This window comes from Lactuca serriola, chromosome 7 (assembly GCF_051521515.1).
Source record: "Lactuca serriola cultivar US96UC23 chromosome 7, Lser_US96UC23_V15, whole genome shotgun sequence".
Lineage (NCBI taxonomy): Eukaryota > Viridiplantae > Streptophyta > Magnoliopsida > Asterales > Asteraceae > Lactuca > Lactuca serriola.
In genome coordinates this window covers 192671171-192697944 of record NC_136414.1, presented here as the reverse complement: position 1 = coordinate 192697944, position 26774 = coordinate 192671171, and positions in this window count along the sequence as shown.

The window sequence follows — 26774 nt, the reverse complement described above, 5'->3', positions numbered from 1 at the left end:
AACAGATTCAGGTTTCGTCAGAAAAATGAATAAACGAAGCCGTGAGGATTTACTCCTGGCAGAGGATGAATTCAATCTTTCGTATTCCGCAATCATGTTTTCGAGGTCCTAATCGGTGGTGACAGAGATCAACGAATCAAGGTCTTCAAAGGGAAGCTGGTATTTGAGAGTAAACGATGTGGACGCCATGGGAGTCGACATTGATGAAGATGGTGATTGGAGTAGGGTTTTGGAGAGGCAGTTAGTGAGGTTTAGCAGAGTAGTATGACGGTCTACCACCACCATATGGGAAACTAAAATACCACCGACCTTTTTGTGAGATTTGCTTTAATCCCTTCTAATTTCCTGAAATAATTCACAAATATTTAGTTTTTTGTCATAACATGTAAAACAAATGTCTCCTTTTGTATGCATAGGGTTGTGTTTTAGCTATCTGTTCATGCTGTCTCTTCTTATACTGTGTCATATTTCTTGGACTCACATCTCATTATTGTTAAACTTTATAATTTCAAGTTCTCTTCATGTATCATTAAGATCATCATAGGGTAACATAGTCATTAGATGTGAATCAACTCCTATGAGACACAATCTCAACAGTTTTAATGAAAATTTTCTATTTCAAGAAAACGAAACACAAATCATGTTGCAAATGTAGTTTTTGAAACAACCTATTGAACCTGAATCTTGAAGCCCTCAAAAACTCTTTCCAAATACTTTTGATGCTTTCTACAGATTCTCAATACCTCAGACACTTTTTACAGTAACATTACAAGTTTTTAGTTTTTACAACAAGCTTTCTAGAGGGCATTCTCGGCTTTTCCATAGATTGTTTTGTTTCTTTCTCTTGTAAAAGCATGAATGACTTATGTGTCCTCTTCTTAAACAGGCTTTAAGCATACTTTCAGTTTCACTCTTTGCAATCCAAAAGCTTTTAAATTTTTCTCCACTATTCTTCATTGGTGTCTTTGAGACTCATGCATTTTTAATATGCAAAATTGGAAAAGAAAAAAAAAAGTTAATCTTCTCTGTATTCCAGATTATTTCAGTTTCTTTTTACATGGTTAACATTGAACTTTCAGGCGAATGTTGTTGCATTCTTTATCAATATATATATATATATATATATATATATATATATATATATATATATATATATTGTTGGCTTGAATGACCTATCTAATATAGAAATAGACAAGGTATGTTTTAAAAAAATCAAAAAATATATCTTTTTAGCAACTTCAATCAATTTCTATTAATGATAAATACATTTCTTAGGTTAACAACCCATATATTCCATTAGCATCTGGAGAATATTGTGTTAAAACTGTTGTTATCATTGTATCCTCATTTGCTTTCATTATAAATAAATTTTTTACCTGATGCTCTCTTTCTGTTATAGGTCTTTGAACGGTATTTGCAGCAATGGATAGGGCTTCATCACCTTCGGTGGTGATGGAACACCTCAACCAGGTATATAAGCCTTAAAATTTTCATTTACTTTTCTTCTGCAACTTGGACTTACCTCAATTGTTTGAGTTGGAATAGAATGGGATTGCTACGATTCGAGGAACTTTCAACCTCACATGATTGGATTTCTAATCAAACCATTTCTTTCAATTTTATTGTCTCACTCTGGTTTGTTTTACAATACTAATGAAAACAGGGGATGCGAATGATGTTTTCACTGCCAAGAAGAAGCTGTTGAATCACCACGATACTAAACTCATCAATTTATCAATTTTTTGTGCACGTGGCTGAGGATTTCAGGTAAACCAAGGTAAAGTGTCACCGCGACAGGAAAACATAACTGACCATGTACCTAAAAGACTTGATGGGGTCCAATCTTCCAAGCCTTTATCATCTTCTTATACGCAATTAGGAATCGGACAAAACCGCATGTAGTCAGCAAATTCATCATTTTGGCCTGATTTAGCTTTCTTTTTGAAATATTTTAACATAAAATTTTGGATTAACCTTGACAGTATATAGTGTTGCTTCGTTGGAATTATTTTTTACCAATTTGAATGATCTATTGTTGGTTAAATTACTTTTCAACAATATTTTAACTGTTGCCGAGTTGTACTTTATGTTAACTCTGTTGTACATGTTATAGAACCTACTATTTGACTAATCAACCTTTTGAAGAAGGAATTGCTCAATTACATCACCTTCGTCATGTATCTGTTAAGAGATAACCTCTAATATGGTATACATATATTTATGAAAATTATATTAACTTACAAGATTTATTTGCAATTGTAATATTATATTAATTTATGTTTTATTACAGGTGATGAAAAGTCAAAAGATGAAAAAAAAAACCCACATGTACAACAGTACTGCACTGGAACCCACAAAGGTTCGTTCTTTTTAAATTGACACATTTTACGAAACTTCAATCCATTTTCTTTATTTTTTGTAAATTGACTTTTCAAATGGAAATAAAACATTTGATCTTTTGGCAGGTTTGGGAAAATTTACGAATAGTGTACTCAGAACAAACCCAAATACATTACCTCGATACTAACAATTTCAACAAAGATTGAAGAATGATACAAACAATAGGTTAGTTGAATTTTTTGGTTTTAATGGACCAAAATAGGAATGTACTTTGGAAAATGTACAAATTTGTAGGAATATGATCCAAATACAAACCATATTTAATGCTATAATAACATTTTTTTAAACGATTAATGCTATAATTGGATACATTTGTCAAAGTGTGGGTTAATTATTTTGTTGTGTTGTATATATATATGTATTATTGATCTGATTTTATGTAGATTTGTACCCTTTTTCATTTTTATATCTCAAGCTCACAAATTTATAAATTTTTTTGTATAATTTTACAGTTTTTTCATAGGATACATTTCATACGAGAGTTTGATGGAGTACAATTCAAAGGAGATGGGTAGACCTCATGTGTAGGTATACTTTCATTCATTTTAGTCAAGAACATAAATTAGTTTTCCAAGGATATTTTGGTAATTAAGTATTTTTGTAGCAAGTGGCCCTGAGCGTTGAGGTTAGGAACGACTGGAGGTGGAGCATATATCGTATACAAGTATAGATGGAGGGTAAGTTTAAAGTTTTGTTCTTTCTTAAACTGATCTAATCTTGTGAAGGAGAGTAAATGAAAATTTGTGCATTTTATACTTAATTGGTTCAGTGATCTTAAATCGCATGGTTTGATATTCATTTTCTGGGAAAAGATTTAGCTTAGTTTAAATAGGATTGTTTCTTGAACCTTAATTACAGCACGGTCTATTCTTAGTTAGTTGAACACTTTTTCTGCCTTTATCTATGAATCCATATATGTAATATCCTTTCGCAAATTTATGGTGTTTTGCAGGTCAAAAAGATCAAACCTCAATTTCTTATTCAATTATCTGGAGTTGGAGGTGTTTCAAATAACCATGTATATACTTTTTTTAGTCAGTATAATTTTTTAGTAATTTTAGGCTAAATTACAGAAAAACCATTATATTTGGGGAAATCTTGTATTTTAACAACTAATACTATATTTTTCCCATCAAAACACAAAATACAAAGATTTTTTCCCATATTAACCATTTTGACATGTTTGCCCTTAACTTGCGGATTCTGACAATATTGTCCTTAATGAAGAACAAGATGCTGAAGTATTTTTTTTAATATATATTTTTAGACATTACCAAGAAGTATAAACTTAAGCTCTATACCAGATTCTCGTCTATTGAGTTTGTGGTTGAAAAGAACTTTGATACTCTCTAACAGTAGACTAAAGATTGGTTAAAATTTCACACATTCTGTATTTGGGTTCCCATTATTGGTTCATTTCAGTCAAGCCACATGTGAATCATACTTCCACTTGAGAAATCCTTAGGGTGTGTTTGTTTTTAGGATTCAGTTGAATTGGAATTTGTGATTACATTCCATAGGTTTTTTGGTTGCCGAATGGATGGAATTCAACTCGATTGGAATTCTTTACACTGAAATTTTGATGGATTTCACCATACCTAGGGGAGGATAGAAGAAATTCGGTTCCTTACTTCCCTTTTATTAAAGACTAAAATACCATTCATTTGTAAATGCAAAAAAATTCAATTGTATATTTTTACAGCAAATGAAAAGTTTTTAGATATAACCAAAAACTTAAAAGCATTAATCCTTATTATTGAATTCCATTCTATTTCATGCTGACCAAATGTGTGACATGTTATAATTCCATCATATTTCTAATATTTTGATAATTCCATTCCAGAGTTTCACTTCTTCGCTCGTCATTATCTATTTCTTTTTAAACAATTTCTTTTTCATTTGTTATAACTTATAACTTCATGACAAAATTCGTTTCAGGCTCTTCACAACCGAGGTCTTGCATTACAGGTACTTAAAAAATACATTCATTTCCAAAACTTTTCAACTTTATTTCTGATGCAGGTTCCAAGTACTGAAACAGTGTTTGAAAAAACATGAGAACTATTGTGGTTTGTTACACGTCGTAGTAGCTTTTCTATATTCTTTTAATGTTTGTCAAATTTCTATTATTTTGATCAAGTTACAGGCGATTGCAATGACAACATTGTGCGACTATAATTTCGTTTCAAGAAGATCCCAACAAGCAGGTATATATGTAATTAAACTTTATAATATGTAAAAGACGATCAGATTACATTCATGGTAATATTCAATGAAATTTCTTTTTTATGCTAAAAAATTTAGTCATTATGGGCCAAAATCGCCATTCTTTGAAAACAATCTATAAGCGCATTCCCATCTCTGTCTTTCAATAATCCGAACCATAAAGTTATATGAATGCATTTTTACTGCATTATATTTTTCACTTTGCAGAAATTACAAACAACAGTTGAAGATGTTTATGGATTTCTTACACTTTGACCTACTAAAAGACACATTTCGTTGACATTTTACCTTGCCCAAAAGCTACACCTTTTCTATTCTATGTAAAATTATAACTTTACGTTTTTTACAATATTGCTAGCTCTCTGCTACACAACACATATAACCGATGAGAAGACGACCAAATCTATGAACAAATCCACACCCCGCGTAGCGGGGTTCCCCAGCTAGTTATTATTATTATTATTATTATTATTATTATTATTATTATTATTATTATTATTATATAAATAAGAATACTATTTTATGAACTTGTATTATTAATATTGTTAATAAAACATATAAATGCATTTAAATGAAAAAATAATGGCATTTTTTAAGGGTGGAGGTGGAGGAGATGATGATGCCTTTTGTAACACCCTGAATTCAGAAGACTTAGAAAGGAAAGAAAACCTCAAGATGAGGAAGTGACTCGTCGAGTAGATGGGTGACTCGACGAGTAGGAGCGCGAATTTGGTCGTGAGATTAGTGACCTACTCGACAAGTCAGAAGACTAACTTGACGAGTTGGCTAAGTTTTAGGAAAACCCTAAATATGGGACTTGTACCCTATTTAAAGAATATTACAACCCTTCTTCACCCACTTGATACTCTCTCACGTCTAGAGCAAAACCCTAGAGTCTCCTTTGAGCTTGTGAGTCTTAAAGCATTCTTGGAGCTTGGAAGGTGAAGAAGGAGATTGGTGATCCAAGGAGGGAGGAGTAGATCCAGAAGATCCATCTCATTTGCTGCTCATATTGGTAATTAATTTCCTTTCTTTCCTGGTGGTTTGTTAGATCTCCTTTTGTCCCTTTTATGAAGTTATGGACCAACAATGATGCCTTGTGGGATTTAGACGTCCCCAAGATAGATCCATTCAGATCTAGGGGTGTTTAGTGAAGTAAAGGCATAAAGGTGGGAGCTTTATGCCATCAAACCTCCCCATGCAAAGATTATGTGGTTGTTATGGCCTTTTGATCAAAAAGGGCCATGTAACGGTGCAAAGGTAGCAACTTTGTGTGACATCCCGACCCTAGGAGGCCAGATCTGGGTCTTGGATGCCTAGAGCTTGTCTGAGATCGTCAGATTAGTGTTGGACATAGAGAGACTCAGCGAGTCAGTTGTGGGACTCGGCGAGTCGGTTGTACGACTCGGCGAGTTAGGCCAGTTCTTGCCCCAAAACCCTTCTGTTAAGGGTATGAGTTGAGATTGGAAAGGGACTTAGCGAGTCTGTGTCCATAATGGTCATGAAGTTCATCGTACTCGATGAGTTCAAGGAAGAGCTCGGAGAGTCTAAGGCAATCTCCTTAGTTATGAGGATGTACTCAACGATTTGTTCATATAACTCGACGAGTCATAGACTAGACACATTCATATGTGGATGATGAACTTGAAGAGTTCAAGGATGAACTCGGCGAGCCGGATGAAGTTGGTCCTGATTGAGTAGTTCAAGGAGAACCCGTCGAGTTATTTCTAGACTCGACGAGTGGATTCGGGGTTGTTTTGGGATTGGAGGAGTCCGGACTCGACGAGTTGGTAGACCAACTCGGCGAGTTAGGTCAACTGGATGTTGACTTTCACCGTTGACTTTGACAAAGTTTTACCAGGGTTGACTTTTGGATTATTGATCTAAATTTTATTTTGGGTATTGATAGTTCGGGAAGCCGAAGGGTCAGCGGTTCAGAAGTTTTCGGTTGGTAATCAGAGGTGTTCAGCAGTGCGAGGTGAGTCTCCTCACTATTTGTATGGGTCTACGGCCACAATGCCTGCCCATTTAGTTTATGTATGGTGGGAAGACCCGAGGGTTAGCCCTAGGCATTATGCATGGAAGACCAGGAAGAGGCCCTTGGCACTCGGTATGTTATTATGTATGGTAGGAAGACCCGGGGGTTAGCCCTAGGCATTATACATGAAAGACCAGGAGACAGATCCTGGCACACGATATGTTATTATGTCTGGTAAGAAGACCCGGGGGTTAGCCCTAGGCAACATGAATGAAAGACCGGGAGGTGGCTCCTGGCACACTATATGCTATTACGTATGAAAAACTAGGAGGTGGCTCCTGGCACCATATATGTTGAGTAGCCTAGTAGAGTGGTATGGATAGTTGTCTTTGTGATGCTGGCATGGAAGACCAGCGGGTGGCCCTTGGCAATTTCCTGTAAGACCCAGGGAGTGGCCCCAGGCTTGACTATGAAGACCACATTCGGCCTGTGGCATAACACCAACACTATGTTTGGCACATAGCACCTTACTTGATTATGGATATGTTGGTTATGTATGGCTCTTGGTTATGTATGTCATGTAGGGATCAGTTGGTATGTATGGTATGTCGTATCTGGGGAACTTACTAAGCTTCGTGCTTATGGTTTTCAGTTTTTGTTTCAGGTACCTTGTTTTCAAGGAAAGGAGTCGGCTCGATCGCAGGGCATCACACTATTTTTTCCGCACATGAGATCTTTGGGATTACACTCTGATATGGTTTTTTGATAATATGTTTTGGTTATTGACACTTTGGTTGACATGAGATATTAATATGAATGTTTTTTATAATGTTGGTTTTATATAATAACTTAATTAAAACGAAATTTTTGGTCTTGAATTTTGAGATGTTGCAAGTTGGTATCAGAGCCTTGGTTTGAGGGATTTGGGCACACTCTCGGGTGTGTTTGGACTCAAATTGAGGGATTGATATGAAAATTTTAAAAAGGAACTTGAAAAGTAATTAAAAAGAGAAAAGAACTTCGAAAAGAACAAGGTGTGTGATGTGTGCAATCGACCGAGCTTAAGTAAGTGCTTCCCAAAATACCAATACATGTTTGATATGTGACATGATAGGATTATATGAACTGCATGCTAGATTAGGGCTAAGGATCTAGGAGAATGCCTTTTATGCCTGATATATGATTCTGAGAACTGCATGCTAGGATAGGGCTAAGGATATAGGCGGATGCATTGAATGCCTGTTGTGTGAGTTGCATGCTAGGACTATCTAGTCAGCAGTAGGATAGCCTGATTAGGTTATTCTTGATGTGTTTACTTAATGCTCGAATGTTGCTTTCTATGTGTTATAGGGGTCCTGGTTAACTTTAACTAACTAGTGAGCGGATATGTAACAGTATTCGCAAGCTAGTTAAGGAAAGGAAGTAGGGACTCCTAGTGCAGCTGATGGCGTAGAGTAGGTTGGAGGGTGCCCTAGGAAAGCCTAGGACGAGATTAGTGGAAAAAGGTATCGGAAAAGGGACTTGGTCAAGTTGAAGCAACCCTTAAGGAGAGTACGGATAGATGTGGAAGTCATACATAGAATAGTTAATAGACTTATCCAAGTGGGCTACTGTTGGATTAGTGTCTAAGTCCATAACTATTTTGGTATGTACTTGACCCGATGGTGCATGGTCCTTTTGGGTTGCTTCACCAAAGCAACTTGATAGGATGAATTATGGAGAGAGAGAGAGAGAGAGATGATTAATTATGATCTATTATTATATTATGAGAATAATATATTAAAGGAGAAATCATATTGTTTAATTAATATTAATCAAAAATTAATTAAGAATTAATATTGTGGCTAAAAGACATTAATTAAACTTAAGGGGCTAGAATTGTCAATTGTGTGATAGTTGAATATTGGGCTAATGGACTCCATATTAGAGGGGTGGACGAAATCTATGGGGAAACCCATTAGAAATCGTCTGAGGCATCTAAGGAGGGAGTCCATGGGTTGCTTAGGGCCTAAGCAGTCAAATTAGGGTTTCCTTGTTAGATAACCCTAGTAGCCTCACTATTTAAGCACCCCTAGGGCACCAAAAACGTGGCTAACTAATTCCTTGGGGTTTCTACACGTTTTTGGGCGCCTCCTCTCTTATCATTCTTCATCCTCTTTATCTTGGTGTTTGTGAGCCATTAGAGGATGGACACTTGTCACTCTAAGCTTTCTAAAGCCATTACAAAGGAGGATTGGAGATTGTTATTGCTACATAACAATCAAGTTAAGATCTAAACGCCAATCTTATGTTAATATGATTAAATGTATGCTAGATCTAGGGTTTATAGCTTTGGATATTCAATTGGATGTTCATTAGACAAACTAGATCCAAAAGCTATTAGGGTTTGCATGTACACCATAGGAATGATGTTTTGCTCAAAACCCATCAATTATCAGTATCGGGGATACAAGAAGTGTTCATCTAGTATTCGGTAATCGTACATTATTTAGAGTGGGCTAGTGATGGATCGCTAGCAACACCAATGCGATGGTAGTTATCATGCCTATTGTGCAAGGGAGGGAGGAATGGAAATCCTCAGATCTTCGCGTGTCGTAAAGACTTAGCCGAAGCTAAGTAGGGGAGAAACAATCATGTTATGGGAACAAAAGCGGTTTTGAAACTAGGATAAGTTTCACTCTCCTATCAGGAAGAAAGACGGCCCAGGCGGCTGTATGAATTGAGGACAATGTGAATTGGAAGTTCGGAAAACTTGCCAATTGTGAGATCGCATTCTCGGGATGTCCGATAGCAGATTGCATAAGAATCGGTTGGGAGTTTCAGATAGGACATGAGTACAACTTGGGGGTACTATATTGTGCTTGTATGCTCGACTGTGGGTTAGACGTAGCATCCACTAGCAGCCAGACGGTGTGGAAGGTGTTGTAAGACTACCAGATGGTCATAGCATTCACCAGTGGTTAGATAGTAAGAGGAGTGTGGTAGGACTGCGGGGAGGTTCGTAGCAAAGGTTAGCAGATAGCGTAAGAGTGTTGTAAGACTATGGGGTGGCCCGTAGCGTTCGCTAGTTAGCAGGAAAAGTAAGGGAGTATAGTTAGACTGCAGTATGGCCCATAGTATTAGTATAGTAAGACTGCGGGGTGGCCCGTAGCATTAGCCGACATATGGCATAGAAGTGTGGTGTGACTGCGGTGTGGCCCGTGGCAATCATATAAGAGTATAGTTAGACTGCAGTATGGCCCGTAGCATTAGTATAGTAAGACTGCGGTGTGTCCCGTAGCATTAGTCGGCAGATAGCGTAGAAATGTGGTGAGATTGTGGGGTAGCCAGTAGCATTAGTTGGCTAGTTGGCAGAACGAGTATAGTAAGACTACGGGCTGGCCCGTAGCATTCTTTGATCCCTATTCGACATTACAAATGTATCAGATGCGTGATTCGTTGGCAGGGTTTTCAGATGGTTTAAGATAGGGTGGGGTATCTGCCCGAATTTGAGAGGGCTCGAGTTCTTTTAGCAAAAGGTGAGACCTGGTAGACACCTTAGGGTAAGGTAGGGGATCGAGGATCTTAGATCTTCTAGAGCTAGGGTGGCTGGGCTGGTAGAGTAGTTCAGGTAGCCGTTGTACCTTCTTAAGTCGCCGAGAGCGACTGAGGGAATGCTCTTGCGTTCGGTAACCGGTGGGGGATCGGTATTTCGGGTAATGGAAGATCAGTTGGGACCAAGGCGGTCTCGGTTCATCCGGTAGGCAGATGGGAGTCAGCAGGACTTTAGGCAGGAATGATGGTAAGGGATTCGGTGTGAATAGCCGTGAGCTAATCGGATGATGCTAAGTTGCTCACCGCATAATCAAATGATCTCAGAGTAAATGATTTGGCTCGGTGATGTCGTTCTCGTCTGAGCCTTAAACGTGGCAGACAGGGATCTGCTACCCGAAGGATTGTCTGAATTCTCACATTGGGTGGAGTTTTCAGTATTGGAGCATTGCATGTGGGTTATTCCGTGAGTATTGGTATGATGGTCGGCACTAGGAGTGGTCGGGATTGCGGTTTCAGTAGAGGATTGAACCTCGAAGGAGATTACGAAGGTTGTTTCTTGTGGAAAGTGCCTTGGAAAGGCTAGTAACGGTGCAGGGAAAAGGGTAAACCCCTTGTGTATCAAGGGTAAGTGTAACAAGAGTATCGGTAAGGTTACAGGTTGGATAAAAGTGTTGTACTCGAAGGTAGTAATGATCGGGTTATTCTGAAGATGACATCTTCAAGGTTTGGATCGGATGGGCGGAGTGTGTAGCTAGTGGTAAAGTGGCGACCGGATGATAAGGTAGTTGACTGTGGCGGACTTTGAGGACGAAGTCTAGTTTAAGTGGGGGAGAGTTGTAACACCCTAAATTCATAAGACCTAGAAAGGAAAGAAAACCTCAAGATGAGGAAGTGACACGTCGAGTAGATGGGTGTCTCGATGAGTAGGAGCACGAATTTAGTCGTGGGATAAGTGACCTACTCGACGAGTTGGCCAGGTTTTGGGAAAACCCTAAATGCGGTACTCGTATCCTATTTAAAGAACATTACAACCCTTCTTCATCCCCCTTGATACTCTCTCACGTCCAGAACAAAACCCTAAAGTCTCATTTGACCTTCAGAGCCATTTTGTGAGTCTTGAAGCATTCTTGGAGCTTGGAAGGTGAAGAAGGAGATTGGTGATCCAAGGAGGGAGGAGTAGATCCAGAACATCCATCTCATTTGCTGCTCATATTGGTAATCTAGTTCCTTTCTTTCCTTGTAGTTTGTTAGATCTCTTTTTGTCCCTTTTATGAAGTTATGGACCAAGAATGATGCCTTGTGGGATTTGGACGTCCGCAAGCTAGATCCTTTCAGATCTAGGGGTGTTTAGTGAAGTAAATGCATAAAGGTTGGAGCTTTATGCCATCAAACCTCCCCATGCAAAGATTAAGTGGTTGTTATGGCCTTTTGGCAAATAAGGCCACGTAAAGGTGCAAAGGTAGCAACTTTGTGTAACAACCCAACCCTATGAGGCCAGATCTGGGTCTTAGATGCGTTGAGCTTGTCTGAAATCGTCGGCTTAGTGTTGGACATAGAGAGACTCGGCAATTCAGTTGTGGGACTCGGCGAGTCAGGCCAGTTCTTGCCCTAAAACCCTTTTGTTAAGGGTATGAGTTGAGATTGGAAAAGGGACTCAGCCATTCTGAGTTCATAATGGTCATGAAGTTCTTCGTACTTGATGAGTTCAAGGAAGAACTCGACGAGTCTAAGGCAATCTCCTTAGTTATGAGGATGGACTCGACGAGTTGTTTATACAACTCGGCGAGTCACAGACTAGACATATTCATATGTGGATGATGAACTCGGCGAGTCGGATGAAGTTGGTCCTGATTGAGTGGTTGAAGGAGAACCCGTCGAGTTATTGCAAGACTCAACGAGTGGATTCAGGGTTGTTTTGGGATTAGAGGAGTCTGGACTCGACGAGTTGGTAGACCAACTCGGCGAGTTAGGTCAACTGGATGTTGACTTTAACCGTTAACTTTGACCAAGTTTGACTAGGGTTGACTTTTGGATTATCGATCTAAATGTTATTTTGGGTATTGATAGTTTGGGAAGCCGAAGGGTCAGCGGTTCAGAAGTTGTCGGTTAGCAGTTAGAGGTGTTCGGCGAGTTTTTGACAGTGCGAGGTGAGTCTCCTCTCTGTTTGTATGGGTCTACGGCCACAATGCTGACCCATTTAGTTTATGTATGGTGGGAAGACCCGGGGCTTAGCCCTAGGCATTATGCATGGAAGACGAGGAAGAGGCCCCTGGCACTCGGTATATTATTATGTATGGTAGGAAGACCCGCAGGTTAGCCCTAAGCGTTATGCCTGAAAGACCAGGAGATGGCTCCTGGCACACGATATGTTATTTTGTCTGGTAGGAAGACCCGAGGGTTAGCCCTAGGAAACATGAAAGAAGGAACAGGAGGTGGCTCCTGCCAAACTGTATGCTATTACATATGAAAGACCAGGAGGTGGCTCCTGGCACCGTATATGCTGAGTAGCCTAGTAGAGTGGTATGTATAGTTGTCTTTGTGACGCTTGCATAGAAGACCACGGGGTGGCCCTTGGCCATTGTCTGTAAGACCCAGGGAGTGGCCCCCAGGCTTGACCAGGAAGACCACGTTCGGTCTGTGGCATAACACCAAGTCTATGTTTGGCACATAGCACCTTAGCAAGACTATTTTTGGCACATAGCACCTTACTTGATTATGGATATGTTGGTTATGTATGGCATGTATATATCATTTGGTATGTATGGTATGTGGTATCTGGGGAAATCACTAAGCTTCATGCTTACGGTTTTCAGTCTTGGTTTCAGGTACCTTGTTTTCAAGGAATGGAGCCGGCTCGATCGCAGCACATCACACTATGTTTTCCGCACATGAGATCTTTGGGATTACACTATCATATGGTTTTGTGATAATATGTTTTGGTTATTGCAACTTTGGTTGACATGACATATTAATATGAATGTTTTTTACACTGTTGGTTTTATATAATAACTTACTTAAAACGAAATTTTTGGTCTTGAATTTTAGGATTTTGCAAGTTGGTATCGGAGCCTTGGTTTGAGGGATTCAGGCACACTCTCGGGTGTGTCTGGACTCAAACTGAGGGATTGATATGAAAATTTTCAAAAGGAACTTGAAAAGTAATTGAAAAGAGAAAAGAACTTTGAAAAGAACAAGGTGTGTGATGCGTGCAATCGACCGAGCTCAAGTAAGTGGTTCCAAAAATACCAATACATGTTTGATATGTGACATGATATGATTATATGAACTGGATGCTAGATTAGGGCTAAGGATCTTGGAGGATGCCTTTTATACCTGATATATGATTCTGAGAACTGCTTGCTAGGATAGGGCTAAGGATCTAGGAGGATGCCTTGAATGCATGTTGTGTGAGCTGCATGCTAGGACTATCTAGTCAGCAGTAGGATGGCTTGATTAGGTTATGCTTGATGTGGATACTCAATGCACGAATGCAGCTTTCTTTGTGCTATAGGGGTCCTGGCTAACTTTAACTAACTAGTGGGCGAATATGTAACAGTATTCGCAAGCTAGTTAAAGAAAGGAGGTAAGGAGTCCTATTGCAGCTGATGGCGGAGAGTAGGTTGGAGGGTGCCCTAGGAAAGCTAGGACGAGATTAGTGGAAAAGGGTATCGGAAAAGGGACTTGGTGAAGTTGAAGCAACCCTTGAGGAAAGTACACATAGATGTGGAAGGTAGTATGGTCCCGTACTACTTGAAGCAGAGGATCCGTACTCGAGTCAAGGAAGGCTAAGATAGAACCAAGAAACTTGGATGATGTGTGAGACCTCAAGGGAGTATGTATGATCCTGACATTTATGTGTTTATTCTCAGTATGGTGACCACTCGACATGGAGCAGGAGGATCAGGGTCTGGGTCAGGATCAGGATCAGGCTCGAGGGCAGGATCCGAGCCGGTTGATGACGGGCTACACAAGTTCATCGCGTCTGAGATCACGAGAGGTATCCTTGAGTCGACCCCGGTCATTTTGGTGTCGATCAAGGAAGGGATTAATGAACTAATGGAGGATAGCCTCAGAGCATTCCGAAGTGATATGGCAACCAACCAGTCAGAATTGCGCACACTGTCCTTCAAGGGCTTCAGGGGGTGTGGTGCGCCAGACTTCCATGGGGTGAAGGACCCCATTGTTGCCAGGAGATGGATTGTAGACATTGAGTCTGCACAGTTGACGAGCTTCTGTCCCGAGGGGTCGAAGGTTCGATTTGTTGTAGGATGCTTGAGGGACATAGCCATAAACTGGTGGGAGTCAGTTGGTGATTCCTTAGGATCCTCATCCATTGAGGCTATGACTTGGTCCTACTTTGTGAACAGGTTTAGGGTGGAGTTTGCGCCGGCGGTGGAGCTTTAGCAGCTGGCCAGGGTTTTCCTATGCATGAGACAGATGACGGAGTTGGTGGCGGTGATTACTACCAAGTTTCGGGAGAAGGCCTTATTGGTGCCTCAGTATGCAGGGGATGATAAGATGCAGAGGACCAGCTATCACGACATTTTGAGAGCTGATATTTGGGAGCATGTCAGCTTCTCGGCATGCCCGACCCTGGACTCTATGATTTCCAAGGCACGGGAAAGGGAGATTGAATTGGAGCACCTTGTGAAGAGGAGGTCGGATCAAATCTATACATTAGAGGGTCCCGGGAAGAGACCCAAGACTTCAGATCATCGATTAGTAGGTCGGCAGGGCCGAAGTCAGTGCAGCACGTGCGGGAAACTGTACGAGGGAGTTTGTCGCTCCATGGGTTCAGGCTGCTACAAGTGTGGCAGTGATGGTCACGTTAGCAGGGACTACCCACAAGGGGCAAGCCCATTATGTTTTCACTGCAATCAAGGTGGGCCATAAGAAGGCCGATTGCCCCACGATGAGGGGAGGAGCAGGGAGTGCATCTGCCCTGACAATTTCGAGGATTACGGATGGGTGAGAGGGTAGGGCCTTGCAGTGACAGATGAGGGAGATCTAGATTACATTAGGGAATGTTGCAGGTATGTATCAATCACTATTTTCGATTCTATATGTATTAGGTTTGTTTTTACCCCGGAATCAGGTCATAGTATGTATGATTTGTCTCTCTACTTGTATTGGAATTGTACTTTCAGAATTGTCATATGCCAATTGCATAGCATGAACTATTAGTAGCTAGTGTAGGGTCATCTCTCACTTCGGGTTCGAAGTGTCTAATATTATCTTCATTGTGACAAAAAATGGTTCAGGAGCGTTGCGTGGAGGTCGGTGGACAAGGTCCATGGAGTAACCCTCCACCATCATCAGGGTTTGGTGGTTCTCGTCTTGGTGCTTGGGATAGCTTTTGGAAGCATCAACGGAAGTGGTCTATCACTGATGAGGTTGCTCTGAGCATTAGTTATTCGGACCTTAAGGGCGTTAGTTTGAGCTCATGGGATTATCAGTATCGGGGATACAGGAAGTGTTCATCTAGTATTCGGTAATCGTACAATATTTGGAGTGGGCTAATGATGGATCGCTAGCGACACCAATGCGATGGTATTTATCACGCCTATTGTGCAAAAGAGGAAGGAATGGAAATCCTCGGATTTTCGTGTGCCGTAAAGACTTAGCCAAAGCTATGTGGGGGAGGAACAATCATGTTATGGGAGTAGAAGTGGTTTTGAAACTAGGATAAGTTTTGCTCTCCTATCAGGAAGAAAGACAGCCCAGACGACTATATGAATTGAGGACAATGTGAATTGGAAGTTCGGAAAACTTGTCAATTGTGAGATTGCATTCTCGGGATGCCCGATAACATATTGCAGAAGAATCGGATGGGAGTTTCAGATAGGACATGAGTACAACTTGGGGGTACTAGATTGTGTTTGTATGCTCTACTATGGGTTAGTCGTAGCATCCACTAGCAGCCAGTCGGTGTGGAAGGTGTTGTCAAACTACCGGATGGCCGTAGCATTCACTAGTGGTCATATAGTAAAAGGAGTGTGGTAAAACTGCGGTGCGGTCCGTAGCAATGGTTAGCAGATAGCGTAGGAGTGTTGTAAGACTATGGGGTGGCCTGTAGCGTTCGCTAGTTAGCAATAAAAGTAAGGGAGTATAGTTAGACTGCGGTATAGCTTGTAGCATTCATCGGTTCCTATTCGACAGTACAAATGTATCAGATGCGTGATTCGTTGGCAGGGTTTTTAGATAGTTTAAGATAGGGCGGGGCAGCCGCCCAGATGTGAGTGGAACCGAGTTCTTTTAGCAACAGGTGAGACCTGGTAGAGATCTTAGGGTATGGAAGGGGATCGAGGATCTTAGATCTTCTAGAGCCAAGGTGGTTGGGCTGGTAGAGCAGTTCAGGTAGTCGTTGTACCTTCTTAAGTCGCCGAGAGCGACTGAGGGAATGCTCTTGCTTTCGGTAACTGGTGGGGGACCGGTATTTCGGGTAATGGTAGATCAGTTGGGACCAGGGCGGTCTCGGTTCATCCGGTAGGCAGATGGGAGTCAATAAGACTCCAGGCAGGAATAATGGTAAGGGATTCGATGAGAAAAGCCTTGAGCTGATCAGATGATGCTAAGTTGCTCAACGCATAATCAAATGATCTCATAGTAAATGATTTGGCTCGGTGATGCCGTTCTCGTCTGATCCTTAAACATAACAGAGAGGGATCTACTACCCGAAGGATTTTCTGAATTCTCACGTTGGGTGGAGTTTTCAGTATTGGAGCATTGTATGTGGGTGATTCCGTGAGTATTGGTATGATGGTCGGCACTAGGAGTGGTCGGGATTGCGGTTTCAGTAGAGGATTGAACCTCGAAGGAGATTACGAAGGTTGTTGCTTGTGGAAAGTGCCTTGGAAAGGCTAGTGACAGTGCAGGGAAAAGGGTAAACCCCTTGTGTATCAAGGGTAAGTGTAACAAGAGTATCGGTAAGGTTACAGGTTGGATAAAAGTGTTGTACTCGAAGGTAGTAATGATCGGGTTATTCTGAAGATGACATCTTCAAGGTTTGGATCGGATGGGCGGAGTGTGTAGCTAGTGGTAAAGTGGCGACCGGATGATAAGGTAGTTGACTGTGGCGGACTTTGAGGACGAAGTCTAGTTTAAGTGGGGGAGAGTTGTAACACCCTAAATTGAGAAGACCTAGAAAGGAAAGAAAACCTCAAAATAAGGAAGTGAATCGTCGAGTAGATGGGTGACTCGACGAGTAGAAGCGCGAATTTGGTCGCGGGATAAGTGACCTACTCGATGAGTAAGAAGACTGACTCGGCGAGTTGGCTAGGTTTTGGGAAAACCATAAATGCGGGACTTGTATCCTATTTAAAGAACATTACAACCCTTCTTCAGCCCCCTTGATACTCTCTCACGTCATGAGCAAAACCCTAGAGTCTCCTTTGAGCTTGTGAGCCATTTTGTGAGTCTTGAAGCATTCTTGGAGCTTGGAAGGTGAAGAAGGAGATTGTTGATCCAAGGAGGGAGGAGTAGATCCATAACATCCATCTCATTTGCTGCTCATATTGGTAATCTAGTTCCTTTCTTTCGTTGTAGTTTGTTAGATCTCTTTTTGTCCCTTTTATGAAGTTATGGACCAAGAATGATGCCTTGTGGGATTTGGACGTCCCTAAGCTAGATCCTTTCAGATCTCGGGGTGTTTAGTGAAGTAAATGCATAAAGGTGGGAGCTTTATGCCATCAAACCTCCCCATGCAAAGATTAAGTGGTTGTTATGGCCGTTTGAGCAAAAAGGGCCATGTAAGGGGGCAAAGATAGCTACTTTGTGTGACATCCCGACCCTAGGAGGCCAGATCTGGGTCTTGGATGGCTTGAGCTTGTCGGAAATCGTCGGATTAGTGTTGGACATAGAGAGACTCGGCGAATCAGTTATGGGACTCGGCGATTCAGGCCAGTTCTTGCCCCAAAACCCTTTTGTTAAGGGTATGAGTTGAGATTGGAAAGGGACTCAGCCAGTCTGAGTCCATAATGGTCAAGAATTTTCATCGTACTCGACGAGTTCAAGGAAGAACTCCACGAGTCTAAGGCAATCTCCTTAGTTATGAGGATGGAATCGACGAGTTGTTCATACAACTCAGCGAGTCACAAACTAGACACATTCATATGTGGATGATGAACTCGATGAGTTCAAGGATGAACTCAGCGGGTCGGATGAAGTTGGTCCCATTTAAGTGGTTGAAGGAGAACCCGTCGAGTTATTGCTAGACTCAACGGGTGGATTCGGGGTTGTTTTGGGATTAGAGGAGTTTGGACTCGACGAGTTGGTAGACCAACTCGGCGAGTCAGGTCAACTGGACGTTGACTTTGACTGTTGACTTTGACCAAGTTTGACTAGGTTTGAGTTTTGGATTATTGATCTAAATTTTATTTTGGGTATTGATAGTTCGGGAAGCCGAAGGGCAGCGGTTCAGAAGTTGTCGGTTAGCAGTCAGAGGTGTTCAGCGAGTTTTCGGCAGTGCGAGGTGAGTCTCCTCACTGTTTGTATGGGTCTACGGCCACAATGTCGACCCATTTAGTTTATGTATGGTGGGAAGACCCAGGGGTTATCCCTAGGCATTATGCATGGAAGACCAGGAAGAGGCCCTTGGCACTCGGTATGTTATTATGTATGGTAGGAAGACCCGGGGGTTAGCCCTAGGCATTATACATGAAAGACCAGGAGACAGCTCCTGGCACACGATATGTTATTATGTCTGGTAAGAAGACCCGGGGGTTAGCCCTAGGCAACATGAATGAAAGACCGGGAGGTGGCTCCTGGCACACTATATGCTATTACGTATGAAAAACTAGGAGGTGGCTCCTGGCACCATATATGTTGAGTAGCCTAGTAGAGTGGTATGTATAGTTGTCTTTGTGATGCTTGCTTGGAAGACCAGGGGTGGCCCTTGGCAATTGTCTCTAAGACCCAGGGAGCGGCCCCAAGCTTGACCAGGAAGACCACGTTCGGCTCATGGCGTAACACCAAGACTATGTTTGGCACATAGCACCTTAGCAAGACTATGTTTGGCACATAACACCTTACTTGATTATGGATATATTGGTTATGTATGGCTCTTGGTTATGTATGGAATGTATGGATTAGTTGGTATGTATGGTATGTGGTATCAGGGGAACTCACTAAGCTTCGTGCTTACGGTTTTCAGTTTTGGTTCTAGGTACCTTGCTTTCAAGGAACGGAGCCGCCTCGATCGCAACGCATCATACTATGTTTTCCACACATGAGATCTTTGGGATTACACTCTGATATGGTTTTGTGATAATATGTTTTGGTTATTGACACTTTGGTTGACATGAGATATGAATATGAATGTTTTTTATACTGTTGGTTTTATATATTAACTTAATTAAAACGAAAATTTTGGTCTTGAATTTTGGGATGTTTCACTTTTAGCATTGAAATCATGAATTTTTGTTTGTATATTTTTACTTTGTACATAGTTATTTCACATTTGTTATTATTGTTTTCAATTCAGAATATTAATATTTAACAATTTAAAAGAAATTGCATATTTGTAAAATTGTTTATAAATAGTTTAAGGTAGAAGGATTTCTCACTTTGTATATAAAATTGTTTAATGTAAAATAATTACTTTGAAAATCCAACAGATCCACTACAAACATCTACATAGATAGGTAGCCCATTTCAAAATTCAAAAGTGTTAATTATAATATCATTTTTAATAAAAAGTAATAGGACATGTTTTTTGGATTAATACTTTTGAATTTTGATTAATACTTTTGAATTATTCCTATTACTTTTATAAAACAAGATATTGTAATTAATATTTTTGAATCTTGATATGGGCTACCTATGTAGATGTTTGTAGTGGATCTATTGGATTTGAAAGTAATTATTCTACCTTAAACAATTTTATATACAAAGTGAGAAATCTTTCTACCTCAAACTATTTATAAACAATTTTACAAATATGCAATTTCTTTTAAATTGTTAAGTATTAATATTATGATTTGAACACAATAATAATAAATGTGAAATGACTATATACAAAGTAAAAATATACAAGCAGAAGTTCATGATTTCAATGCTAAAAACATCACCATTTCCTCCACCTCCACCCTTAAACAATGTCATTATTTTTTCATTTAAAAGAAGTTATATGTATTATTAAAAATATTAATAATACAAGTTAAAAAAAATAGTAATCTTATTTATACTTTTAATAATAATAATAACTGTAACATCCCATTTTTCAAGTAGCTTCAAATTCGCCCCTCGAATTTGAATTATGTCACTTTTGGCCCCTGGGTTTGGAAAGAAGTGGAAAGAAAGGACCAAGCTTCAAAAGGTGGCATTGGGTTAGTACGCCCAACGTATGCTGGAGTATGCCCAACGTAGAAGGTCGAGTGGTCGCGGGTGTTGGAGGTGTACGCCCAGTGTATGAGATATACGCCCAACATACGCTCAGTGACACAAAACCATAATTTTAGGGTCCAACACTATATAAAGAACACGAGGACTTGAACCCTAGCCCCTTATCAGCCTCCACAACCTCAAAAAAACTCTAGAACGTCTCATCCCTTCATTCTTGAGTGATCTTGATCTTGAGAGGCCACCTTAGTGATTTTTAAGCTTGGAAGAGGAAAGAAGAAGTTGGCAAGGAAGGACTTGGGGAGTTTGAGCTCATAGATCTGGAATAGCATCATCATTTGAGACTCTTTGGAGGTATAAAGTTCATAACTTTCCTCAAGAATGCTTAGATCTAGTGTAGCTTGATTTTGAAGTCATTTTGGTCCCAAGTATGGAACTTTATGGTTCGAATATGATTTTTGGAATTAGAGTTGCCACTTTCAGTTCAAAATGAGTCCCTAAGGCAGAAAGTCGCCATCTTGAATGCCTTATTGGATTCATGCATGAGTTAAGATCATTCCTATGAGAATGGAATGCTATTTTGGAGTTTGGGCTTATTAGGGTCATGCAAAGTCACCAAGTCAGTGACTTTATGGATTAAGACGTTGAAAAGAACTTGGATCTGTAATTTTAGCTTCTGGATTGGTGTATTAAGCACTTAATGGGAAAGTGACTTAACAGGGGAGTACGCTAAGCGTATATGCATGTACACCCAGCATACTCACCATTTAGCTAGTATGCCTAGCGTACATAGGAGTACGCCCAGCGTACTCATCAGATATGGGCCTTGCGAGTTTTGGGCCTCAGTTTGGGCCATGTAGGGAATTTTAGTTCTTTGGGCCTGGGTGGGCCATCAAAAGTCAGATAATGTAGGCCTAGAAGATGTTTGGGCTTAGGCTATGGCCCATTAGGGGGTTTGGGCTCAATTTAGCAAATTGGGCAATTAGTGGGCCACCAGTGGGCTTGGAAAGCCTTCTAGTGTTGGGCTTTGTTTTGGTATTGGGCCTTGGTCCCAAATTAAAGAAAGGACAAAATGGACTATGTGGACCCCCTTAGTCAGGATTGACAGCCATATGATGACTCATAATTTGTTATTTTGGATAGTATGGGATTTTCGGTGAGCCAGCACTTCGGGAGTCGATACTTCAGTTCAGACCGGCATTGCGAGGTGAGTTATCCTCACTATATTAACAGGGTCTAAGGCACTAAGGCCGACCGTTTATCAGATTTGTATCCGGGTATTTGCTTGATATGTGTATTGATCTGCTAGATCTGCATCCTGGTAGTTAGGATGATATTATGTTAGTGACCTGGTTTAGGTCGGTATCCTAGTATATAGGATGATGTTATGTTAGTGATCGGTTCGGTCAGAATCATGGTTATAGGATGGTTGTTGTGTTAGTGATCTATTAGATCGGTATGATTATCTGATATATACATGCTAGCGTATGATATTTATGTGCACATGATTGTTTGATTGGTATGGGGGTTGGCTTGAGGCGGGTCTTGCTTTGTGCTGTAGGCCAACATACCCAAGGCAGACCAGATAGACTGCAGGCCTAGGAGGGCACCTAGTTAGGCCGAAGGCCCGACGAGTGGTTCGAATATGTTGAAGGCCTCGAGAGGGCATTCCCGACGTGTCGAGGCTCGGAGAGTGGGCCAGACAGATTGACGGCCCGGTACGGGCGGTCCAGTCATACTGTAGACTCAGAGAGTGGACTGAAGGCCCGGTGCGGGCGGACCAGTTACATTGTAGAGTTGAGATGCATTGTTGTTCTGTTGCTTATATGTTTATATGATATGGTTATATCGGTATGAGGTTGGTATTTTGGGGGTAACTCACTAAGCCTTCAAGCTTACAATTTTAGTTTATTATTTCAGGTTCAATCGATGACCGCGGGAAGACGAAGACGTGACCGTACACTTCCTCGATAGATGATTTTGATTTCTGGGAATTCTGATGTTTAAACTATTTTGAAAACAAATTGTAATAACTAAATGGTTTTGAATGATTTAAAATGTTTAAAATTGGCTCGAATTTTATGGATGTTACAATAATAATAATAATAATAATAATAATAATAATAATAATAATAATAATAATAATAATAATAATAATAATAATATTAATATTAATATTAATATTAATAAGGATTTTGTTTGCATAAAAGTCCTAATATTTTTGTTTACAGAAAACTCATAATATTTATGTTTACAGAAAAATCATAATATTTTGGATTAGTTTACGAAATAGTCCCAAATTAATTTGGTACCTGTTTCAACCGGTCAAAAAAAGTCAAACTGCAAATTTTTGCTGGCTTTCAGGACTTTTTCGTTCAAAAAAAATTTGGAACTAAAATGTAACTTTTCTGTAAATATTGAGACTTTTCTGAAGATTTCCCTTTGTTTGTCGACTACTTTTGGATTTTGAACCACTTTAACCTAATTCGACCTGCAATTATATGTTTATGTGTGTGTATATTGTATGCATGCATATGTTTGTTTATTTGTATATATGTATATTTGTATGTATATGTTTTTCTTATACATATAGTATTCGTATGTATTAGTGTATTTGCATAACTATGTATATTAAACAATTGATGATACATTTTACCAGAAACTTCCACATTAGGGACAAACTGTGTTTAAGTATGGGGAATATTATATTTTAACTTTTAAATGACGAATATATTCCACTGTCAATATGTCGTTAGAGTTTTCTAAATCTTTCTGTTGCTAAAGTGTTAACTTGATTTGTCACCAATCCGTTCGTGGATGCTTCTTTTATTGCGATGGGCTGCTAAATTCCTCGCACGGACTTATATTTCTAGTATTGACTAACGGATAAAGTATGATTAAATTTATTGTGAAATGAGGAACATTTGTTTATTTTCGGTATTATACATATTTTTAACAATTGTTATTCTGAGAATATATTACGCACTATAATCATATTTACAAATGTAGCTTTATAGAGTCTTTATTCTTGTTATTTTACTGTTTTCTTGGATAACATGATTCAGTCTTCAAAAGCTTCATGACTTTACATACAATTTCTTTTTCAAAGTTAAAGTTTCTTTAAATATCCTAATATGCTTTGAATTACTTTGACGGTGAACAATGCTTACAATTGATTCTTTCTTTCACAAGTGTCATCTCAATTTCTTTTCATGCCAACAAAATAATACAAATAATAACCTCCACTCGGGTTGAATGAGAAGATTCTCGGGTTCAAATTTGTAAAAAAGTATACTCGAACTCATGAATTTAGTCGATCACTGTTCACTTATAAATATGATGGTTACCAAGATTGTATATGTATACATATTTTTGGCAAAATGCATGTATAAAAAGATACTTCACATCTGTTTTTATTTTAAAAAATAGATTTTTAAGATAAACATTTAAGAGCTAAATAAGAAAAAGTCAATGTAGATTTAGGTAACCAAATCTCTTTTGAGAAAATGACATTTATAGCCAAAATTTCTAAGATTTTTCCATAAAAAAGACAAAAATCAAAAAAATGAACGTAACAAAATGTGTGAAAATCTTGGTGGCGTGCACATTTTTTTTTCTCCTTTGAGATATACATAGATTAACACCTGCGAAAATCTAGGTGGCTTGTGATTTTTTTGAATTTATTTTTAATTTTTGCAGTTCAAAACTTAGGAAAATCTAGATAGGATGGGATTTATTTATTTTTAGATTTTTGCATTTTACTATTGTGATTGAAAGAATCCGATATTTTGTTAATTTTTATGAAGTTCGTATACGAAAGTTATGATTTTTTTTTTGAATTTTCACAAAATATCATGTTTTGAAGATAAAAGGTATGACTTCCCAAAATCTAAATTGGAAGTGTAATACATCTATGGATAACTCTTATTGTAAAAAATACAATTGAAAAAATTGATAATTTTTATTGTAAAAAATACAATTGAAAAAATTATGTTTAAACGGAGTTTGTATATGAAATTTATGAATGATTAAAATTGAGTGTTTTTTTTTTCACCAAATAATCTACTTTCAAGCTAAAATAATATGACTTTCAAACATCTAATTTTAGAGTATAATATGTCAATGGAATGTCCTTTTTACAAATAACACAGAAAAAAAAAATCCAACTCATACATCTACTACATTTATCGTCATTTTCTCAGTTTTTTATTTGATATAAACATATAATATATAATATAGTAATTTTAATATAGATTTTGAAAATAAAATATATGTTTTTATATGATTTGTTGTTCTTTTTTCTTGTATAAACTTCGGGATTAGAATTGGATTGATGCATTTGAATGAGAAGGAAACGAAGTGTAAGCTTAGGTCATATAATGGTGACAGAGAATGAGATGTCCTACAATTATACCATCACTATTATGCAACTTTTATCGAAAAGAAAGGGGGGTCTTAGGCGTTAGTGCCTTTTATCTTTCTCCTATTTCACCTTTTACTCAAATCAAATAAAATCAAATCAAATCATATCCATTATCAACATTAAACTTCATTTTTTCTTCGCATTTCTTTTGTCGTAATAATAAGTATATAAAAAATCTTAGATATGGTAATCCAATTCAAATCTTGGCATCGTTTTCTTTATTATAAAACAATTATAGTTTAATTACCTATCCAATATCAATTGTGGATCAGCTCGTGGGGACAATGGGGGTGTCATTTACTTCCCTCGTAGGCTCATATATTGAGTAATTTCTTGTGTTACTATTTACCGTTAGATTTATTTATTTTATTAAGATATTGTGATGACTCTTACTAGTGTATATGTTTAAGATGTAACATATTTGATGTTGGTGTATTAAATGTGCAACCGTATATGACCCGTGTTTTTTAGGATGTCAAAATTTTTTTAGGTACATCAGTATTAGAAACATATTAATGACACTTCAATGATAATTTTTGCTTTGATTAATTTCTTAACAATTATCGAATTATCAATTATTTTTGTTTAAATAAAAGTAAACTATATTTAAAAGTTTATTTTTTACTTTTTCAACAAAATCTTTAAAATCTAACAAATTAACCATGTCTATCTCTCCTATCTTTCCAACCACTCGTCACATCAACAATAAAATGCACAGCCCCTAAAGGAGGTCTATCATCTCCTATCCTTCCAATCCATTACCACATCAACAATCTACACCATTTTTTTTTATATTTTCATCCATCTTAACATACACTACATATAGATTCATCAATTTCAAACCATTCATTTTTTAAAAAAAATTTAAAATTGCTAATTTAAATTAAAAAATAAAATTAAATTAAAACTAAGCATAACATTTAATTAAAAAACATGCCACCAAAAAAGGTAATTTAAATCATAAATCGACAATTAAAATGCTATAAAGACAATTAAAATTTTAAAACAAGAATTTAGGAGGTAATACGACAATTAAAACAAATAAGTTATCTAAAGATTGTATGTAGGCATGCTAAATGTAATTATAAAGAGATGGATGAAGTTGGTGGTGGATCTCGGCGTTACACAACTCATCTAATGTGTGTGACGTGTTATGGTACGTTAATTGACGTATTCTTGATGTTCATTTCATCACATGTTGTTTGAAAATAGAGATAATTCATCTCCAAATCACCAACAATACATATAAATAAATGTTTTCTCATCATGGACCTTCTTTGGAATTACTCGTCATCAAATGTTGCTTTCTTTGCAAACTAATGTTGGATCAACAAGTCTTCTACCTTTTCACGATCTTTGTTGACCATTATTCTTGAACGTCTGAGCGTGATGAAACTTGCATTAATCTGTAAAAGTGCTTGTGCAGTTCAAGATAATATAGAGAAAAGATGAAGATTAGTGGGTTCATCGTCAAGTGAAGATGAATAATAAGGATTTTCTTCCATTACATATTTCCTGATGGTTGCATTCATTTTTTTTATTTTGAAAGAGAATGAAATTGGAAAAGGTTGGAATGAAATTGTAGATTATTGGAAAGGAATTTGAGGGAGTTGGTGGTAGTGGATGGTTGTTGTTTGATAGGTGTGTGCACCTATTTTGCACTTCTATTCCGACTTTCCATTATATTTTACTTCATAATTCTTGCATTTAGTTAACTATTTGGGCACTTACACGTTTTATTCAAAATGCCGATTACTTCACTATCTTCTTATTTTTTTGCGTTGGAGCTACGCAAGCGAGCACAGAGCTTGGATGATGGAGCTTGGAGCATTAGAGCACACAGAGAAGATGGACCGGTCCTGTTGCAAAAGAAAA